The sequence below is a fragment of the Bacillus rossius genome, chromosome 16 (genome assembly GCF_032445375.1).
Source record: "Bacillus rossius redtenbacheri isolate Brsri chromosome 16, Brsri_v3, whole genome shotgun sequence".
NCBI lineage: Eukaryota > Metazoa > Arthropoda > Insecta > Phasmatodea > Bacillidae > Bacillus > Bacillus rossius.
In genome coordinates this window covers 22,909,593-22,931,645 of record NC_086343.1, presented here as the reverse complement: position 1 = coordinate 22,931,645, position 22,053 = coordinate 22,909,593, and the positions used below count along the sequence as shown (strand labels likewise).

The 22,053-nt window shown below is 37.9% G+C and overlaps 1 protein-coding gene across 1 annotated transcript in view; it reads right to left on the bottom strand.

Moving 5' to 3' along the window:
* The window catches only part of LOC134539836 (zwei Ig domain protein zig-8-like), a 437,284-nt gene that overhangs the window by 179,073 nt on the left and 236,158 nt on the right, over positions 1 to 22,053 (bottom strand). The window lies entirely within an intron of this gene.

Genomic DNA, 22,053 nt, shown 5'->3' with positions numbered 1-22,053 from the left:
CACGTTTAACTATCGTCCGTAAACCGACTTTACAGACAGCCAATTTTTTTTCAAGCGACAGGCGTATGAAAATGTAGGCGGCCGCTGCATGTTGACCCGCGCTCACGGCTACTGATGGACTGCCCTTCTGTTGTCTCTGCGCTGTGACCATGAGCTCGAAATACGATAACTCGACTAGAACAAAACACACTCGGTTTAAATTTGACACAACGATAAGGTTTTTACTTAAAAAATAAAAATAAAAAGTTACTAAAAACTGTACACGTAAAATATATATTCAAAATAAAACTAGAGGGCACCTATTCTCGACAATAGTATGTTAATCGTACACCCTAGTTTAAGTATGTATAACAAATAAACGCACCCTGAACTCTGAAACACGAACACTAGAAAAAAAAACCAGCCAATAAACAAATAATTATATAACATGTTCGTAGTCTGGTAATCAGGCTGGCATTATTTCGGAAAAAGAATATTTCTGAAGAAATGTGTTACGTTTTAAATTGTTAGTTTTAGTTCAGTTTTACTCGGTGCAAGCATAGAAGCTGGTGGAAAATATGTATTTGACATGAGTTGGTAGGACGCCTAAAATTGATCTCATATTGGGAGATTTGGAATGTTAATTTAAACTTGAAAACCATAATAAACTTTTCTAGAACCAATTCAATATATATATATATGTGTGTGTGTGTGTGTGATTGTAACAGCTTGTTACAAACTACACTTAGCATAAATTATGTAATTGTGTAAAGTTTAGTAGGTAAATATAGAAGGAAATATATTGTGTTTTTTGTTATATTTAGCTGGTTTAAGCACATATTTAAGAGCCGACTTTTTAAAAGAGAAAAATTACATTTTATTCAATTCACAGGCTACCAATTAGAACGCCTGTGCTGTCGATACTAGGTAATAAATAGCCTTGTTTTTACTCAGGTATACTGTGAAGTCGGTTATAAAGTACCATTAACCACATAATGATTCTTGTTATTTCACAACAGATAGTAGCTATATGCGGCGGAAAACCGTGACTTTTATGGCTCTGTTTCGAAATAAATTATTTTCGACACCTCTTAACTGTGTTTATATAGTGGCAACTTCCTGCCTTTTTTTCGTAGCTTTTCCTAGCCGATTAATAAGGGTCGCAGCGACCTGCGAGCTAAATTCTCTAGCAGTAAGTAAGCCCAATCTTGAAATTGCGTTAAATGCATGTTTGCCGTATAATTGAATACTATTCGTAGTCCCGTTTCAATTCTTGAAGTTCGTTGCTCGGATTATTATCTTTATTTATCTGGTTACTTTGTAGGTGTTTTAATACTTATAATTTTAACACACTTGTCATCAAGCTTAAGTGATAAGCGCCAGAACAAAATGAAGGTTATGCCCCTTAAATTAATAAAAACGTTAACATCAGAAGACTGAAATCGGCATTTACGTTAAGACTGTATAAATACCTAATTTTGCTTACTTACCAACATTAAGAGGCAACTCCAGTGTTTCAGGGGCACTACGCAACCCGCGTTAACCTCATAAGATTCAATGCTATTTTCATTTTGCTTATAACTAATTAACTAATATAGATTTCGAAATGATGCTTTCTTGATATGTAAGACAACGATGCTCTTATCAAAGCCCCTTTCTTCAAAAATGTGCATAAATTATGGTTCAAATCTAGACAATACACTCATGCATATTAGTAAAGATTAGTATAAAACCATAATTTATGCACATTTTTGAAGAAAGGGGCTTTGATAAGAGCATCGTTGTCTTACATATCAAGCAAGCATCATTTCGAAATTTATATTAGTTAATTAGTTATAAGCAAAATGAAAATAGCATTGAATGTTATGAGGTTAACACGGGTTGCGTAGTGCCCCTGAAACACTGGCCTCTTAAGTTGTATTACTGAACCACAAAGAAAATCATTTTAAAGAATTATTTTTGCTTAAAGATTAGGTCTATAACCTATAACCTACAAAGTGTCTCAATCAAAAAAAAAGCACATGAGAATACTTAATACGTGATAATTATGGGAGAAATGAGATTTTTGGATTCCGCATTTTCCCCATTTCAACTGAAACTGACAAATGCGATAAAAATTTCAAGTCTTTGTTATGCAATTAACACCTGCAAAGCACCAAAATAAAATAAAATATCATAACATGCAAACAACGGAACTACGAACAATATTCAATTAACATGTGATACGCCCACTTAACACAATGTTAAGACTGGGCCAACATACTACTAACACCATTGGTTCTACAAACCGACCTACATGTCTTTGCTCTTAACACGTTGCTACTTCTAATTTCACAGACCTGTTAATATTTAGCAGGTTGATATTTTACAAGACATATTTACCTTTTACTAGATACTGAAAAACTTTTTTTAAGTACAAAAAAAAAGTTTATCTAATATGCTTGCGGATAAGCTTGCATAAGCTAGCGTTTTTTTAATAAACAATGTTCTTATCATTATGAACTGTATTATCTTCACAAAACAATTTACTAAATTATCTTGAATCAAAAAAATTATCTACCAATTCTAATTAGATAAAAATACAGTATCCTTCATTTGTGCGGATAACGAAAATGTTTCCATTGGTTCCCCCTTAAAATAGAAGATCTATAATGTTTGAGAAGGAAAGAGAGTAAAAAAGAAATAACACATAATTCAGTGTACGGGCGACATTGGCTGCATTTTTAAGAAATTATATTCTTTCTCCGATCACGTTTCTTGGGAAATGGTAATTTCAAACGAAGTCATTACTGTCTGCAGTTCCCATTATTCACTCGCAAAGAAATCGACGAAAGGTTTTTAAAAAAGAAGAACTAGAAAATATAACCCGTTATTAAAGTATAAAGAGGTACGTACCGCGGCTCTTAAAATCGAGAAATTTTTCTATAGCAGAGTCATCATTTGGTAATCAATCCTTATGCAAGAGACTGTTTTCAATGCGGATTTACTGTTTTTAAATGCGGATTTAAAGGCCATGCCCAAATGCGCCGGTGGTATATACTTATGCATACTTGTCCTTGGATGTGACATCAATATGGTCGTCTGAACTGGAGGTGAAGTATGCCTGTACGCAGTAAACGAATCTATTAGAGCCTACTTCTCGCGTACCTTCCAGGTAAAAATAAATTCACCACTTTGAAAAACGTTTTTGTACGATGTATATTTGATTAAAAACCTATATAATTAACAAGACTATTGAAATGATTTTCATTTAATATTTTTCCAAGATTAAAATATTAAATAAAAAAAATAAAAAGTTTAAAAGGTTTATTAGAAATAATCAACTAATATACTCGTACACCAACATACAAAGATCGTAACTTAATGAACACAGGTAGAAACTTAAGTTGGTTACGATAAATTCATGCGTTTGTAATTGAGTTTAAAAAATTACTATGTTATGCTTAAAATATTTCATAGGATGAAATGATAACAACCTGTTTAGCTCAATGATACCATTTTTTAGAGATGAAAAAAAAAGTACAACAAAAGGGCAATTGAAGTATGCGGGGGTGGAATTACAGAACATTTTACTTGACTTTGGACCCTTACTTAGGTCTGCATTCCGAGACCGGAAAATTTTAAGGGTTTTAGGTGTTGAATATGCTACACATGTGCAATAACCGTAATCATAGTGCACGATAGGACACGGCCAGTCTCTTATTTTTAAGGAACGGATTTTGGGGTCCTATCAATGATCTAGCGGTCGCCCAAATTCCACACATGCGCAAAGCTCACATTTTCGTTGAATTCTTCCAGATGGCAGACCCGCGTCTGGCGCCGTTAACGCGTATGTAGTCATTTTTGTGATCATCCGGGGACGTACCAAGCGTGTTGGTGTTTCAAATATTTTTTTATAATTCAAAAAATATCATGGGATACATTTTGTACACTTTAATGGTCATGACTTGAAATAATCGCAAATTAAATATAGCTACTTGAGAACATTAGGAAGGCACTTCTAATTTTTTTTTTGTGCGAAGGAGCTGCTATCTATGGTATTTTTTTCCATAACAATTGTGTTGATGGTTGCGAAAAGTCGGCTAGAATGCGTTGAAACCAGTTTCTAGCCTCGTGCAGGGCATCGTTTATTAAAACGGTTGCCGATTTGTTTCCTTGCCGGTGTTCGGTTCGGACTCGTTCTGGAATACAGCCCACGAGTTAGGTCACGGTCGTATCCCAAAAAGGATAGTGCTTATTCGCTACCTTCCTTACCCGAACGTCTTGTAAAACCACCTTAAGAAACATTTTTTTTGTTGTTGTTTATACTCGCATTGTAAATGGTTCCTTCTAAGAATTTTTTTTCCCGTGTATTTATTGAAGTGAAACTTATTTACAGCCGGTAAGGTAGGTCAAGGCGATGACTATCAGTGAGACGCTCAGGTGAAGCGGGAACATTGAAAGCCCCACTCCTCACTCTCGGGGGAGCTCAAGTGAAGACACGTTACAGTGTTGCATTTTTCGTTACGCCGATGACGCTCTGCTGACCGCAACTCCTCAAGGACAAAGCCCGCTGGAAACACGAAGACAAACACACCCGGACCGTCTTCCAGCTCCGCAATACGTAGACACGTTATTATTTAGTATGTTATTGTCATTTTTGACTTGAATAAGTCTTTAAAATTGCTTCCACAGTGGGAGGCAATTAAAAAAAAAACTAATGATAATAAAATCGGGGGATACAGTTTGGTGTTACAGCTTAATATCTATCGTCTCCATCAAAAATTTAATTACACCGCTGGATAGCTAAAGAATAAAACAATTCGTTACGCTAAGTGATGACTGTCACGCATCGCGCCCGGTGGAGGGGGAAGCACCGCCATTTTGACTTCATTTTTCTGCGTTTCGAGATTTCCATATAGTACAACTTTTGACTCGGAGAAGCTACGACTTTCGTTTTTGGTGACTCTTGTGACTTTATTTAGAAATAAATTTGATTTTCACATAGCATTTTTCAGCCAATTCTGAGGAAATGATCTGTCATAGTCAGGTTATTGCTACTTGTGACTTGTTATGCAATGAGAACAAATTATAATAATGATGACACTTGATTAAAATACACTATATTTTTGTATATAAGAAATTGTAGCATGTTATAAGGATAAGTCAAATTTGATTTTATTTTCCATTGAGACCTACCGAAGCCTTTCCTTCTCTTGCGAACACAAGTATGCATCCTGCATGCTACATACAAATATAGCTTAATAAACAGCATGAATACAGTCATCATACTCCGAAACGAAGTGAGTTGAGTATCGGAATACAAGGCTACAGGACTACATTTGTAGCCAGATAAAAATGGTTAAATTTGTAGCCATATGGGGGGCAACATTCGATTATGATTGAATAACGTTATATACTTTAAATCTAGTTTACTTCATTATAAATAAAAAATATAAACTTAAAATTAGGAATTAACCTTCGCTGATAGTTTATTTCAATTTTCTATTTAAGTTCAGTATTTCCATATAAACTTTAAATTGCTCTTGGCATTTATCGTAGAAACTAATATGGATTCTGGATCGATGCTATCAACGACATGAAAAAGTCACTGGTGCAGTTATTGTGTCATCCGAGATGTTATTTGTAAGATTTACGAGGTTGCGATACGATACGCGGTGGATTCGATTAAACCGAAAAAATCTGGATAACATCTACTGATGTAATATAAATTTAAATGTAGTGCGATTTTGTAAATATTTATGTAATGTGAAGAGTCGTAAAATTTTTTATGCAAATGTTGTCAATTTTTATGTCAATAAATGCAAGTATTTAAAAAAATATTTTTTATATTTATTCCTGGATTGTTTGAATTTTTTTTCACTAGCCATGAGGCCGGGATGAGCGTCTAAGGCTGGGGACGTGTGGAGACAGAACTAAATCACACGGCTATTAGGGCCGGCAAGGGTCATTGAAATGGTGAGAGGGTAGGCATGCTGACGTCAAAGGACTTGCGTCAGAGGTGCGTGCGCTCGCTTGGGTCGCAAGGGCAGGACTGAAATAGAATTTGAAGAGTGGTCGGGGAGGGGTGAACCATCGCACCCTTCAGGACAGTGATGAGAAGTTGTGGGAAAAAGGGGGTGTGTGTGTTTATGCTGACGTCGGACGTATCGTTCGAAGTTATCAACAGAGCTATTAGTAAGACGTGTCGTTTCGGCTATGTTGAGATTGTTGAAGAGGGGTACTGTGCTTCTTTGGGGGGGGGGGGGGGGGGAAGGAGTTTGAAGATGAGGCGAGTTAGACGAGCGACGAGATGGAAGCTTCTGAGACGGTGGCGGTCGCTGAGAAGGTATCGAACGGGTCGTTACCACAACGCCGAACGTACAATAACGCCGAATGCCAAATTGGCCGCAACGCCGACAGCTAGAAAACTGCTGTGTAACCACAACGCCGAAATACAGTAACGCCGAAAAATGTACCACAACCTAACCTAACCTAGGCTAGCCTAACCTAGCCTAGCCTAGCCTAACCTAATCTAACCTAACCTTTGTGGCAGTCCTGCAATGACATTTTTCGGCGTTGTTGTATTTCGGCGTTGTGGTACACAGCAGTTTTCTAGCTGTCGGCGTTGTAGTCAATTTGGCATTCGGCGTTATGGTTTTCGGCGTTATTGTACGTTCGGCATTGTGGTGCGTCCCCGTATCGAACTACGGGATTGAAGGAGGAGAGCGTCCGCGGGTGTGACGGCGGAGGAGAAAGTGAATGTGAATGAAGGGAGGCTGCTGACGGTGTTTGCATGGTTGTCGACTAGGGACTTGTGTGAGCGGGGTAGCCGAAAAGGCTGAAGATATTAATTACTGTGAGTATAGGTTGTCGGTGAGGATGCTGAGTAGAACCATTTTACATGATATTATCATGGTTAGGAGTGAGTTGGAGTGAGAAACGTTTTTTTTTAAATTTAGTGTGTTTGTAAAAAAATAAATAAATAGATTTTAAAAAGTATTGTTTTTATTTTTTTCATATTAAATTTGAATTCACTTTTTTTTTTTTTTTTAAAAAAATATGCATCTCACAGAGATGGTGATGGACGAGGTGAGTGTTATAACTGTACCATATACACTGTAGCGATCACACATCGAGCCGAAACGTAAAATGTTATGTTTTGGACATGGTCTATCTCGTGGATAAGGAACACATCTAATAACTCTACAAATACGAATCGTCATTTTTGTTTGTAGCATAATATTATCGTGCACGATTATGACTGCGTGTGTTTTTTTCTATCATTAAAAACCTTATGGAAACCTATAAATACGCAAACACTAAAATATCTGCTTCCATGCAGCTTTTAAATACGAATACGCAAACATGTTACAACTCAGAAAAGTGAAATGTAAATATACACGAAAACATTTAAATATCTGCTTCCATGCAGCTTTAGTACACGAATACGCAAACACGATCATGTTTAAAAGATACAGTAATTAAGTATTAATTGTGGGTTAGGACTCAGAAAAATTTCTGGTTCTGAATGGTGTAAGATGGTGACATAAATTAAGTTAAATTAAATTTGATGGAAGAAAAGTTATTAATTTAGCAAGTATTTTTAAAAGTATTATTACATCACTTCAAACATTGAATCCGCAACGACGAGACAGTTAATTTGATATATGATAAAACATATATCAGACTATACATATAAATATTATATGATTATGTCTTTAAGAAAAAATGGTAGAGACAACCACTATCACAAACCAAATAATTGAGGATTTTGTGGATTTTTAAAAATATTTATATATTTTTTTTGGTCTATAAGGTTCATAACAACACTGGTAGGAGATATAAACTCGACCTTACATGCACGACGAAGAGCGAGACTGACGTACTTAAGGAACAACACCAGAAGTGAAGATGGCGACATCCATAAGATTAAATCAAACAGGCGGTCTCCACTAGACGAAAACAAGATAGCTTCCTCCGGTGGATGATGGCTGTGCCAGAATAACGAAAAGTGCAACGCACAGGAGTGGGGCACTCGATTATGATGTAATTGTGTTTTTAATAAATATATTATTAATCTTTAAATATTTTTTAATTTTCTAAGTTAATAATTACAGATTCTCAAGATGGCTGACATGATGTCATAATTCAAAATGGCGGATGTTCTAGAAACGAAAATGGTGGAATGTTCTATAAAACAAAATGGTGTACGGAATCCAAGATGGCCACTGGGGTCAAGGTCAAGGTCATCCAAGATGGCCACCAAAAGTAACGTAATCCAAGATGGCCGCCGCGAGACCTTGAAACCCGACCCATGACTCGGTGCCTCCATTCCTACTTGTTTACATCTATTATTTCAATTACACTATAGTAATGTGTATGATATTATATTTTTAGTCATATGTAGCCTATATGCTTAACTATTTTATATGTATATCATTCCTCTTGCATTGCATGCCATCTGAGCTAAAAATACTTTTCTATCTTCTTAAATTAATTCCTTCTAATTGTTTTTCAAAGAATGAAAAAAAAAGGCGTAAATTAATAAACGACATTCAGGACGAATTAAATTGGAAAATTTAAAATCCTGTCGCTCGGTGATACTAAAAATAGCTCTGTGCTTGTGAAAATCAAACTGTTCTATTCTTGGCTGCAGTAAATAACTTAATTCTGCGGTTTAAATATTTCCCGTTGACTAGGCCGCGCCGCGGTAGTCTTTCTGTCACCCGCCAACACGGTCTATTTGCACACTTGGCTTTAATTTGTTCGCGGACGGGCTGTAACGGGATGTCTTCGTTTAACTGCGCGCGACAGCTGCACGGAAACCTTGCCAAGTTCTCCTAGAGTCTTGCTCCCGGTAGAGAACTCGGGCTGCCGTAGAGTCGACAGAGGTAGAGAGAGCCATGCACAGTGAGCGATTCCTACAGTACTCGCCAGACATGTGCAACATCTAACCTTTGGCGATGAGCAAATACACGTGTTCTCATATGTTACAAGTAAACTTGGAATAGAAAATTAAACGTAGAATTCTTTAAAATGATGCCCAGTTTGATCAAAAAAACGCACATTTTTGTTTTCAACCACAATTTTCTGGACGCGAATCACACGTAGTTTCCGCACCCGCCGTTAGAATTCGTTGCCGGAGCAGCTACGTCGACTATCGAATAATTCGATTTGCAGATCGAAATTTTAAACTATTGAATCGAACGGCTCCGGTAATAGCGAAAAATACTTAATAAAGAAGAACTAAACTTTGGACTTGGGCTTGATTTTCAACAAGGATTTTATTAAAATACTGCCCCACTTGTTAAAATCAATCAATCAAACAGTTAATACGGCAAAGTTTCCTTTGGTCTCCATGAACTTGAGTTCGCACCATGAGCCACATATGGCAGCAACATTGTTATACATTTCCGTTCTATACGACTTCCGCTCGATTTACGGCAAAAACTACTACCAAATGCCGTAGGATACCGACAGCTACGATGTTACACACCAATTTTTATACATAGATTTTTTTTTTTTGCAAATTATTTGCCAAGAACGTTTTAGGTAAAAGTATAATAAAATGCTGTAAAGCTTACAGCATTTAAAAGGGTAAATACAAAGAAAATGTTCCATTTCTACCAAGGTATTTTTCAGTAACCTGTTGTCACCCAAGAACTAGAACACATGTTATTAAAAATTAACTTTAGCCCACCCATGTTTTGTTTTTTAGATGTGCAAGCAATGATTTGTATTTGTCAAATGATGGCTAGTAATGGTATAAGATCAAAATTACAACTTAAATACGTCACACTAAATGCTTTGTAATGTCACAAGAGGGTCGCTGCCAATGAAGAGCTACTTGTTATTTTCATATATTTGATGCCCGTGGTATTCACAGGAATTTTTTTTTCCTTACCTAACTAAAACTAGGTGTATTTTGAAGCAGAAGTCCGGGTTAGGGAGGGGTCTAAGTGCGTCTCAGGCCGAAGCCTATATGCCTTTATTATGCAGGGTTTTAACCATGCAGGAGAGGTCGCATGCATCATGTGCTGGGAGGGGATTGGCCAGCCATGGCAGCGATTGATACCATGACTTAACTCCCCTCACTATTAACTCTAGACTAAACTACTCGATAAGTTGGGTCCAGGTAAAACCCTGGGCACTTTCATGCGGACTGCAAAATGCAAAATTCATGCATTATGCAAGCAGGTTGGCTACGGGAAATAGAAGAATGGTTCAGGTATAGAAGAGTTGGACAGAGTAGACAGAGTCTGCCATGCGGGGTTTTTGGGCTATTGGACATTATGTGCTTCCGTGCTTCTCTTTCATTGCCGTCAGCAAACCCGTGGTTTTGACGCATGTCGGTATTCTGTTGATTTGTGTCAGCAACCACCTCGTTGGAGTTCCACAGTTAAAACGACGACGGTTGCTGTGAACTGAACGCGTTCATATTTTTTTTTTTTTTAAACCGCCCTCCAGTGCTTCACCGGTTGAATTCCGAGCATACATTTTTTGGGGGTGACTTGGGCTTGTCCATTTGGGTTCCATCACCATCGTAATTAATCTCACCACTATTTTAAAACACTATGTTTATATCACCACACATCCTGACGAAAGTTGAGAACGGGATGCCCCAAGGCAAGTGGACGACGTGACGTAACGGCAGTCAGATGACTTTGTCCCTTTCTTTATTCCTTCCTTTCTCGAGGAGAGCTGTGTCTCCCCCCCCCCCCTTTACCGTGCCTTGGTGGCACTTGGAGAAACTTTTCACAGAACAAGAGCATCGCGTCGGGACTGGAGCGGTCTCGAAATAGCGGCGAAGCAAACGGCGCATTCCCAGCTTGATTCGCAATTTCAGAAGTTTATTTTGGCAGTATTTCCCCCCTTTAGAAACTTATGGGAGTTGGCTTACGAAATATATTGCCCCCGTGCTACCAACGTGAGGTTTTCGTGGAAGCGTGTCTTCTTTTTTTTTTTTTGGAAAATCCCTCAATTTTTTCTTCTATTTTTTTTTTATTTTTTAGTCACAGAACATGAATTAAATTACTCAGTTCTCGAAACTTCGTCAAAACCCCTCCCCATGTATCGCACATACCGCTGGGAACCGATGGAATCTCGTTGTTGCTGATCGACGAATGTGACAACCTCTCCTATCACGCATCAGCTTTTCTTCTCCAGTCTGTAGCACTGACACTTTCCTGCGTTTCTGACTGGGTCAGCTTTCATTTCCACCCGTGTTCCGCTCATTTTGCTTTAACAGCGTCACTGTTTTTTTTTTGTTAATTGAACAGTACCCAGCTCCTTATTAGCTGTAAAATGTCAGCAGTTGTGTATTCTGTAGAAGACTAATTTTTACGTATCAAGCCACGCGGTGTACAATTACACCCGCACTCTGAGGTCATGTGACGCAATGGAACACATTATGCGGATCAGTGAGCCAGGTTTACGAATACCTCAACTGTTAATTGCACTTTGTAAAATAAATAAATATTTTATATCTATTATATTTCAGTTTTATTTAAGACATTATGTATTTTACTTTATGCAGCCTTAAAATTGTTATCTCTTTAAATACAAGAAACATAACGTGTTGAACCTCGGCAAAATTAGAAAGCCAACATGGCGGGGTGATAGTGACCGGCATGCTAGCTGCAAGGAATCTCATTCAATGATAGAATTTGTTTGTGAAATATGCGTGAATTTGATATGTACTCTGTGCTATAGTACAAGGACATAAACTTTAACAATAATCGATATGCTTTTCTTCACTTTACCATCGTTATATCAGCTAAATAAAATGTCACAAAGCCCTATAAATATATCGCAGGGATGTTACTACACAAGATTTAAGAAAAAAAAATGAATTCCCAGCTTCTTCATTCAGATTTTATACATATTTTGACTTTCTATTGTGTACCCATATAGAGGCATAGCATTTAAACACAAAGTTAAAGAATGACACACATCATTTATTGTAAAATTAAAAAAAAAAAACCCGTGGTAAAACTGCCTTCATGTTGGTCAAGTTGGCGATATTGTAGCACAGTTATGGAAGAAAGAACACGGAGATACAATAACACTGAGTGACCACTCCGCACTAGTTCTTACAGTGAACTTTACCATTATGATCAGATTAAACATTGCATATATAATTAGTCTACGCTAGTTACTTATAATATAGTATCTATTCTTAATATTGTCATGACCTAGTGACGATCAATAATTACTTTTTGTTTAAATATATTATGCATTTTAAATTTGTAATTTTTAGTTAGACTATATATCATATTTTTATTTTTGACGTGACAACGTCTAATAAATCGATGAACACCGGCAGCACGCACGAAAAAGGATGACTCATTGTCCCGTTACGCACATTTTACCGTTACGCTGATTGTACGCTTGCGTCGCATCTATCTCTCTTCCACTCGATTGGAACAACCATCGATTTGACTTTTTCCAGGCACATTAAACTTGAAACACTCCCATTAGTTTCCTACTTTTCCTATCATCGTCCTATCCTTAAAAGAATAACACAGATTGAAAGAAGTTAAATAGCAAACATGTATAAAAGTTATAGTTAAAATAATCTATTCGTTAAAGTAATAAACATTTTTGAATTAATGAGTGCAAATAAAAGTAAATTTATCAATTAAATTGTAGATTTCATTACACTCCTTCTTTGTATCCATATAAAATAGTGATAATTAAATAAAAATGATTCAATTTTATTCATAGAAGTATGCAATCATTTCATCAATGTTTTGTTATGACGTTGTCACGTTAAACTATCGTCCGTAAACCGACTTTACAGACAACCAATTTTTTTTTGTTTTTGGAAAAACTAAAAGTTTAAAATGAAATTTACAGAACAACTATATAGTTTGTAACTCTGCGGCTCTGTGCTTCGTCACTCGACTAAACCCGTCACTACCTCGGTGGTGGGTTGGGGGGGAGGGCGGTGTCGGGGGGGGGGGGGGGAAGTCTCATCTGAGTAACTTATCGCTCTCAGCCTTCCTCCGTCAGACGATGCTCTCCCTGTTGTTAAACTTCCTGCGGTGCACGAGGCACTGGTCCGCTTTAAACTACACAGTTTTCGGCGTCGCTCGCAATATTGGGACCACTCCCGCTGTTAGCAGCGAACTTAAAAAGACGTTTTCACGCCGGTAACGTATTTGATGTGTAAACATCTTAGCTCTCGGTAGGAGTAATTTCCTGAAAATGGAACGGAAGTCGACGGACCGTCTTCAAAATAGGCCTGTTGTTTTGGCCTGTAGAACAGTGTCCCATTTGCAGATTTACGGCAGTGTAGATGCACTTTGTGTGTTGGCTCATATGTTGTCAGCTTCGTACTGACATATTGACAGACCTTGCCAGTATCTTTCAGGGGTTTTAATTTTTTTTCAGAATTTTTTTCTAATTTTTTTTTTGTTTCCTGAAATCTGTGACTTTGGCAGGTGCGACTAGAAATTCCTCAGGCTTAATCTCTGGAAATAATTCTCCTGTCTCGGATCTAGACAGCCTATTCAGGTAGTCGACTACTGTATCTTTCAACACCTTTGATGTGGCAATTGTCAACATCAAACTCTTACAAGAGTAAATACCATCTGGTAAGCTGATTGCCAAAAACTTTGCCTACCTTAAGGCATGTGAGAGCCTGGTGGATGAACGGTAATGTGCCACAAAGATGGCGGACTCGCGTGTAGCAACATGAACCCGCATATAGTAACTTCCGTATACATTAGGGGACATACCGCGGCGTATTGGTGTGCCGAAATGAACCTTTATGATACTGAATTTACCCTGGAATGTATTTGGTAAATTAAAAAATAGTCATAGTAAAAAAGTAATTTTGAGTTTAAAAAAAACCGCAAAAAAACTGGCATTTAAATGATTATAATACACATCTTCCTTCTGTATTCCCAAGTGGCTTACAAGTACAGCGGCAGAGCGCGAGTTTGGTAACCTCAAGGGGCGTGGTTTGAATCTCGTCACTGGAAATATTCTACTCTTTTTAATATCATTATAACATACTAATATAACATAATATTAATGTTGAAACAGCTCAATAACTTTAAGGTTTGCTTGTAGGAAGTATTTACAGACTTATTTCAATCGTTAAAGCAAAAACAATTGTACAAACATATACTTAGTGTTATAATATATGTTTTAAATTGTTTCGCGTTAATATTTTAGTAATACCACTTCCAACGTGTGCAGAAATTTCAAAGTAAATTTTTTTTTTTTTTTTTTTGAATTTCAACAATATGGGCAAAATTTTAAGAAAATTACTTGTCGAAAGTTAGTTCCAAAGCTGGATTTTTATCGTAGTCAGTTAAAATAGTTTTAAATATATTTTTTTGTGCTACTAATTGCTATCTGTGTTTGATGGTGGCAAGCAACGTTCACGATTCAGGCAGCGAATTCTAGCGGCGGGCGCGGAAAGTACGTGAGTGATACGCATCCATACATTTTGATAATTTAAAAAAGATAATTTTATTTATCAGTTTATACATCACGCTCGACATTATTTTATAAAGAATTTTTTAAGTTTTAATTTCGTGTCCGAGTTTCGTATCATAGGTTTATTTGCAGCATGATTAACGTGAGCACATGCATTTGCTCTTTACCGAGGCTAGATGTTTACTCAACACTCGCGAGTGCTGAAAGACTCGCCCACAATAATTTTTTTTTACCTTATCTACATTTATGTGAGAAAAAGAACTCAAAATTAAATTTTGAGTTGAGTCGTTAAATGTGTTACAAACTATGTAGTTATTCTGTAGTATTTATTATCTTTGAAAGATTTGTGCAATGGGAGTGCATGACTTGATGTAAGCTGTTGTGCTGGCTTGTTTCTGTTTTGGAAAACTATTGTGTTAGTTTCGTATTTTCGTTTTGTTGTGTTTTCGTCTCGTTTTAAACTGTTGTGCTGAATTTTTTGGGGTTCAAGTTATCATTTGTGGTTTTTTTTTTTCGTTCTCTCAGTCCATTTTTTTTGTTGACCATATTCCTGTTATGGAATATTATGTGGTGTAACCTATACATCCTTATGAAAACAACCATTTTTACTTATTTTGTGTATTTTTTGTCTTTTGGTATTTTGTAGTTTTCTTCTACAGACATACATGTGCTTAGCAATGGCGTATGTCCAAAAGCTTACATCAAGTTATTCTGTAGTAGTTCCGTAAATTTAAGTTTCTAATTATAGTTTTTCAAAATAAATTATATAGTGCGATTAAAAAATGATAAATACAAAATATATAATATATTTTAACAAAAGATTAAATTATTGATTGTCACTAGGTCATATAATATTAAGGATAGCTACTTACATTATTATTAACTACCGTAGACTAATTATATACCTATATACAATGTTTAATCTGATCATACTAGTAAACTTCACTGTAATTTTTACGGTGAACTTAAAATTTTGCACTGAGAAATACTCTCTAACCAAACTTGTATCAAGAGCCTCCAAATAAAATCTTTTTTACAATTGTTTTCGTAACTTCCGTTGTCAAAATTGAAACTACAGAATGTAACCTTTTATCTTTGTTAAAAGACAGTTAAGTTTCAATACCCAAATCGCGAATAGTTTTTTGTGAGCTAAGTAAGTAATAACATTAAATTCTCCATTGTTCAGACTTAAAAAATCGGGGAAGGGGTAATCAGTGTCATTATTAGCATTTTTTTTAAGTATATCAGACAAATAAGAAAAATAAAAACACGCAATATTGAAAAAGAGAGAAAATGCAAAATTTATGGTAAAATGAAACATACATAATTATACTGTCTCAATCCAGGCCTTGCCAATAGCATGAAAATAAAAAAAAATTTCAAAGCAGTCGTGAGGACTGCCGACAGAAGTGAAAACGTTTTCGCAATTTTTACGAAAACATATTATCACACAACAAATTAGTTTTATCACGTTAGTAAAATAACTCCTAAATTACTATTAAATACGCATTGCATAGTAATTGTAGGTATTTAAAAAATAAATAATGATGTTCTTAATTTTTAGGTTATATTGCTACTAAGACTTCGTTTTCTTCGTTATTCAAACTATATATCTATATGAGAATATTAATATACTTTATACTCATTTTTACTGCACAGTAAACATTTACTTAAGATTTAAAAGCGCAATAAGTTATACTAATAGGAACAGATATAGTGTTATCGTTAACACGTCACGTGACCATGTCGACGACGACTTACATGAATTTACTCCCTATCCAAACTTTCCCATAGAAGTTTTCACTTCAAAAAACTTCATAAAAAGCTGTAAAGAAAGCCTGTTAAAAAAAGTTTTCTTTTTACTACTTCAAAACTTCAAGACAGTTTTATTTAAGAGAGAGACAAAAAGTACACGATAAGATTCTTAAGCGAAGGAAACATTAAACGCTCAAAAAGCCGGAACCCATGAAACACTAAGTACTGCTAAACAAGAGCGCACCTTTCAGCCCTTATTTTGAAAATTGCGCATTCCGTTTAGGCTATTAAAAAAGTGTTGGAAAAGGGGGGGGGGGGGGGGGGGAGGAATTATCTAACGTATTGGAACCGGATTTCTGGGAGTTGTGAACAAAAAAAAAGAGTCAAAATCCTCTTTCAGATACGTTCAACGGACGAGATTAGCCAATGGAAAAAAAAAGGACGCCAATTTATTGATGTATAACATCTCAGCTCTCTGCATAAGACATTTGGAAGGAGTAATTTCGTGAATGGAAGTCGTATGGTTTAAGTACGGTGCTACCATCTGTGTCGGATGGCGCAAACTGAAGTTCACAAAGCCAAAGGACAACTTTAAAGTATTAAATTTTTAACTAAGGCTAGTAAGATAGGCCGCACTTTTAGTAAAATTACTTGTTGAAAATCAGGTCCAAAGCAGGAGTTTAGTATTTTTCAAAGTTTTTTTTTTCCCCGAGTTTATCGGAGCCGTTTCATTATATAGTTTAAAACTCCGGCCTGATAATTAAATGATAGAATAGTTGACGTAGCTACTTTGGCAGCGAATTCTAGTGGCGGGTGCAAAGACTACGTGTGCATCGCGTCCAGAAATGTAGCTGAAAACACAATTTGCGTATATTTATCACGCTGGGTATTATTTTCAAGAACTGTACGTTAAATTTCGGGTCCGAGTGTATTACAAGTGTATCTAAAACACGAGAACACAGGAATTCGCTCGACATCGAGTTGTGATGTCGCGCATCTCTCTCTCCTTTATTTGTGCACAAGTGTGTGGAGATTTGTTCTGTTTTATGAAGTAATTATGGATGAAACCAGTCTCCAGACCTCACCCATAGCAGAACACCCTCCCTACATAAACCCCCCCCCCCCAAAAAAAAAATTAAATTCTGGACCTGGAAAATATGGTACGATCCGACAAGGAGCGGCATTGTCTTCGACAATGGAGCACTGGAAGTCCAAAAAATAATATATGTGCGTTTTAATAATTTGATGGTAACGCTCAACCGTTGTTCGTTCGTTGTGTTTTTTTTATCGTCGTCCCCGCCCACTGGACAACGCCATGGGAACCGGAAGAATCACGGCAGTCGACAGCGGAAGCCCGCCAACCACAGGCGAGTTGAGGTTGGGAATCCCCTAGCGCCATTGGCCGCCGAGCCCGAAATCACGCAGTCGGTTATCTCCTGGACGGCTTGCCGGAGCGAATTCCGGAAGGACCGACATTAAATTATTTTCCCTTAACAATACGGAAACCTTATTGTCGTGGGGCTACCATGTCTGCCCGCCTGTTACGTCACAGACTTTCAGCCGGTTATCGGGATGACATAAAAAAAAATTGTTCGTATGGAATTCTATGTCCATCCAACGCTGAAATTCTTGTTTTAACTGGACACGATTTTGTACTCGAGTCATGTGGCAATGAAAAAAAAAATATTATTAGTACCAACATTAATTTAGGCAAACAAAAGAATCCTTAAATGCCACAGATAATTCCGTAACAGGTATTATACAGAGGGAAAAAGAAAATATCACCTCACATATGAACACAGTGGTAACAAGTACAGAAAATACAAAACGAGAACATCTTCGGTCAACATAGGGACAAAAAAGACGGAACCAACGATGATACAAAAAAAAAACGGATTATGCAAACAACACAATGGCAACACGGTGACTCGCAGGGGAACACGGTGATGAAACTAAACAGATATTCTGGACGGCACAACGAAGATGGCACAGACACTGATAGTGCGAGATTATTATCCTTTTTTACTTGTTTGCTCGAGTTCCTGGGGCTGCACTCTAGATGAGTGCCGACCAGAGACTCGGCATGCTTGATATGGAGTATGTGGTCCACCTGACCTTTTTACCCTGCCTCGGGGGTGCGTATTGACTAATGCTAACAATTTTGTGCTGTCCACAATATCTAGCCATGCTGACGTAGTGAGCGACGGAGACAGCTCTGGTTACCAGCCTAGACAGCTGTAAGAGGTTGGATAGGCCTCCACCGGACCGTGGGTTTCTCTGGGTGATTGAGGAGTCCCAGCGTGAGGCGGGAGACTGGGGTAGGCGCCAGAAGTGATGACAACTCCAGAGGGCTAAGGGAGCATCCAACTTGCTGGTGAGCTGAGTGGAGTAGGGGGCCAGAGGTGGTACATATGCTGGGATGGGTAGCCTCAGCCCCTGTGTATAGCCAAAGCTCTAACGCCCTTCCTGGTTGCGTATGCGGCGTGATCCGCATCCACGCCCATGGGGGCCCCAGGGCGGTAGGGCCATTAGGCTAAGAGCGCTGGGTCAACAAAGAAAAAGGGGGGGGGGGAACCCCCTTGCACAAAGTAATGTCCACAATATCTGTGCGTCACTGTATTGCCACTGTATTGCTATGTTGTCCGAAGTGGTTGTCGTTTTGTATTTTCTGTACTTGTTTACACTGTCTCTTCATTCTCAAGCCCACTGTGTTCGTATGTGAGGTGATATTATTTTTTTTCTCTGTATAATACCTGCCACGGAATTATCTGTGTTGTTTTACACATTCGTACATTTGACATCGGCCGATTTCGGCCCGTTTTTCTATGTGTTTATGAATTCATCTTTTCTTGTCCATTATTATTATTTCTCAGTGAAAAACCTCGATGGCGCATGTCCATAATAACGTTCTAAATCAATCTTCCGCATTGCAAGAATCATTGAAGTTACACAAATACACGCGTAGTTTTCCCGCCTGGGGAAGGGTCTACATGTTTGGAATATGGCTGACACTCGCAGGATTTGACTGCCCTACCAGAACAGACCTGGAGAATGCGTGAGATGAGATAGGGTGTGGAGCAGTGATGGAATGAATTGGTGGTAGGAAACGTGAGTACCCAGAGAAAACCCACAGGCTACGGCAACTTGCGGGAATCGAACCCTGTGGTCGCCTTGTTGGGAGGCGAGTGTTCTAACAACTCAAAACACCGCGCGCCTTTTGCAAAAATCATTAAAAGAACGTATTTACTCAAGTGTTGTCACTAACAATTATGTTTCAGAAATATCTTACAACCAGTGGTTGTGGAATTGGTCCAACAAATAATTTTAAAGACACTCATTGCTCAGTCCCAAAACACATTCTTTATTATTTGCAATGAATAAAAACGTCCAGCTACAACTTCAAAGGTGTATACCATCCTTCGGAAGCACTATAGACCAATAACTTTATAACCTTTACAACCTTTGCTTTTCTTCTTGCTGAACCTGCATACAAAGTTTGATTGGTCTAATCCTGACTGATCCTGTATAGACTATATATAGCACTAGTTTCCGAAACAGTCACCTTCTAAATAATTTTCTTGCTCACACCTCCTCGCTACAGTAGAAGCAGTTTAGAAAAAAAAGTTACTACACATTCCCTCGTGCAAAATTGATGTAATCGAGCCCTGGGATTGCTGTGAGGACGGGAAAGAAAGAAAAAACGCTTCGCCTTACGGGAGATAACCATAGGTAAGGCCCACGTCCGTTCTGGCTACGAAACTTCTCACTCGGACAAATATTATTTTCCGCCCCCTTAATTTTTTTTTCTCTCTCTCTCTCCCGCCTTTCCTTTCCATTTCCCTTTGTTCGGACCGCGCGAAGGAAGAAAGCAGAGATCTCGCATGCGCGATAATACGGACGGCGTAAATTAATAAAGCCCTTTCGAGTGGAATCCGCGAGTGGAAACTTGCTGAAAATTTAATTTACCCGGGAGGAGAGAGAGAGAGAGAAGAAGAGAGAAAGAGAGAGAGAGAGATAAAGCGGGGAGAGATAGCTAGAAGGCAAAGCTGCCGAACGGATTATGTTTCCACAGGCGCCTCCAATATTCCTTCGCCGACTGAAGGAGGATTGCGCCCTAGGGGGGAAAGCAGGAGGGGGGGGGGGGGGTGAAACCAAGAAGGCGGAGGGTGTAGTTGGAAGGGAAAAGGAGGGGGGGGGGGGGGAGCTTAAATGCCAAGGAAGTTGCGAGAAGCTTTGAGACAAGGGGGGAAAAAATAAAATAAAATTACCAGCCGCTTCTCGCGGCTCCGTGGAGGATGCATTAGCGGGCGTTGAAGGCTTCGGCAACAACCTGGCACGACAGATCCGGCGGTGAGCTCCACTTCAACTGCTTGCGCTTTTTTCCCCGTGACGATTCTGAGAACTGCGACGAGGCTGGCATCGCCCGGTCAGGGGCAAGGTTCCGAACAGTCGCGCAGATCCGAGAAGCAAACACCAACGTTGCACGACCGAGAAATGAAGATGCCTTGTTTTTTTTTTTGACGTGACAACGTCTAATAAATCGATTAACGCCGGCTGCACGCACGAAAAAGTGTCCCGTTACGCACATTGTCCCGTTACGCCGTGTCCCGTTACGCTCATTGTATGCTTGCGCCGCATCTATCTCTCTTCCACTCGATTGGAACAACCATCGATTTGACTTTTTCGAGGCACATTAAACTTGAAACACTCCCATTCGTTTCCTAATTTTCCTTTCATCGTCCTATTCTTAACAGAATAACACAGATTGGAAGAATTTAAATAGCAAACATGTATAAAAGTTATAGTTAAAATTAGTTAAAATGTGTATGTATATTTGTTTTTGCTCAAACAACTGAAATAAGTCTGTTAATACTGCCTACAAGCAAAAATCAGACTTTATTGAGCTGATTCAACATTTAAGATTTAACAGTAACAGTAAAAATTTATAACCGACAAATAATTGACGCCATGTTGGATAAAATAATTTCATGATTAAATTTTCAAGTTTAATGTGCCTCGAAAAAGTCAAATCCATGGTTGTTCCAATCGAGTGGAAGAGAGATAGATGAGCGTAACGGGACAATGTGCGTAACGGGACACTTTTTCGTGCGTGCAGCCGGCGTTCATCGTTTTATTAGACGTCACGTCAAAAAAAGTTATTAGCAGAGAAAATTGTGATAGAAAACTCAAGGCGACGTCGATCCGCCATTTTGTTGGTCCTCTTTTAAGTGACCCGCCTACCCGTGCACACATACGCTGTGTAGAGCTTCAGAAGAAAAAACTGCTTAAGATATCCATTTAAGGCTAGTGAGTAGTTATGGTTCCGTATATAGATTTTTTAAATTCAAATTTTAAAACAGTGAAAACATATAAAACGTTTAGAATGTTCAGAAAATAATTTTGGCATTAAAACTCGTTACAGATTCTTGAAAGCACTCAAGGGACTTGCATTGCAATTCTATCTTCATTTCTCCGCCACATAATGTTATGTTTACCGCTCAAATATCATAGTTGCCATACGCAAGATGAGAGCATGGAGATTATTGGAGAGCTAAGTATAATTTTTGTGTTCGTTATTTTCTTTTAATGGCCAGTATTTTTATTTTTTCTAAGTTTAATATGGTTGCTGTTGTACAAGGTTACTTGTAAATTCCACTAATGTTTTCTGACACCTTTTTCCTTGGTCGTTTGTGTGTGATGCATCTGGTTAAATAAAGTAAATATTAGTTTTGTTTTGTGCACATAATGATCTGTACTTATTTGCACTTTCTGCACCTTCTATGCTGTTTACTTGATGGCCATATTTGTTTCAGAGTAGTAAACGTAACTTAACTCTCCAAAACCTTGAAATTGTTTGTAATTGTATATTGTGTTATTTTTCAGATA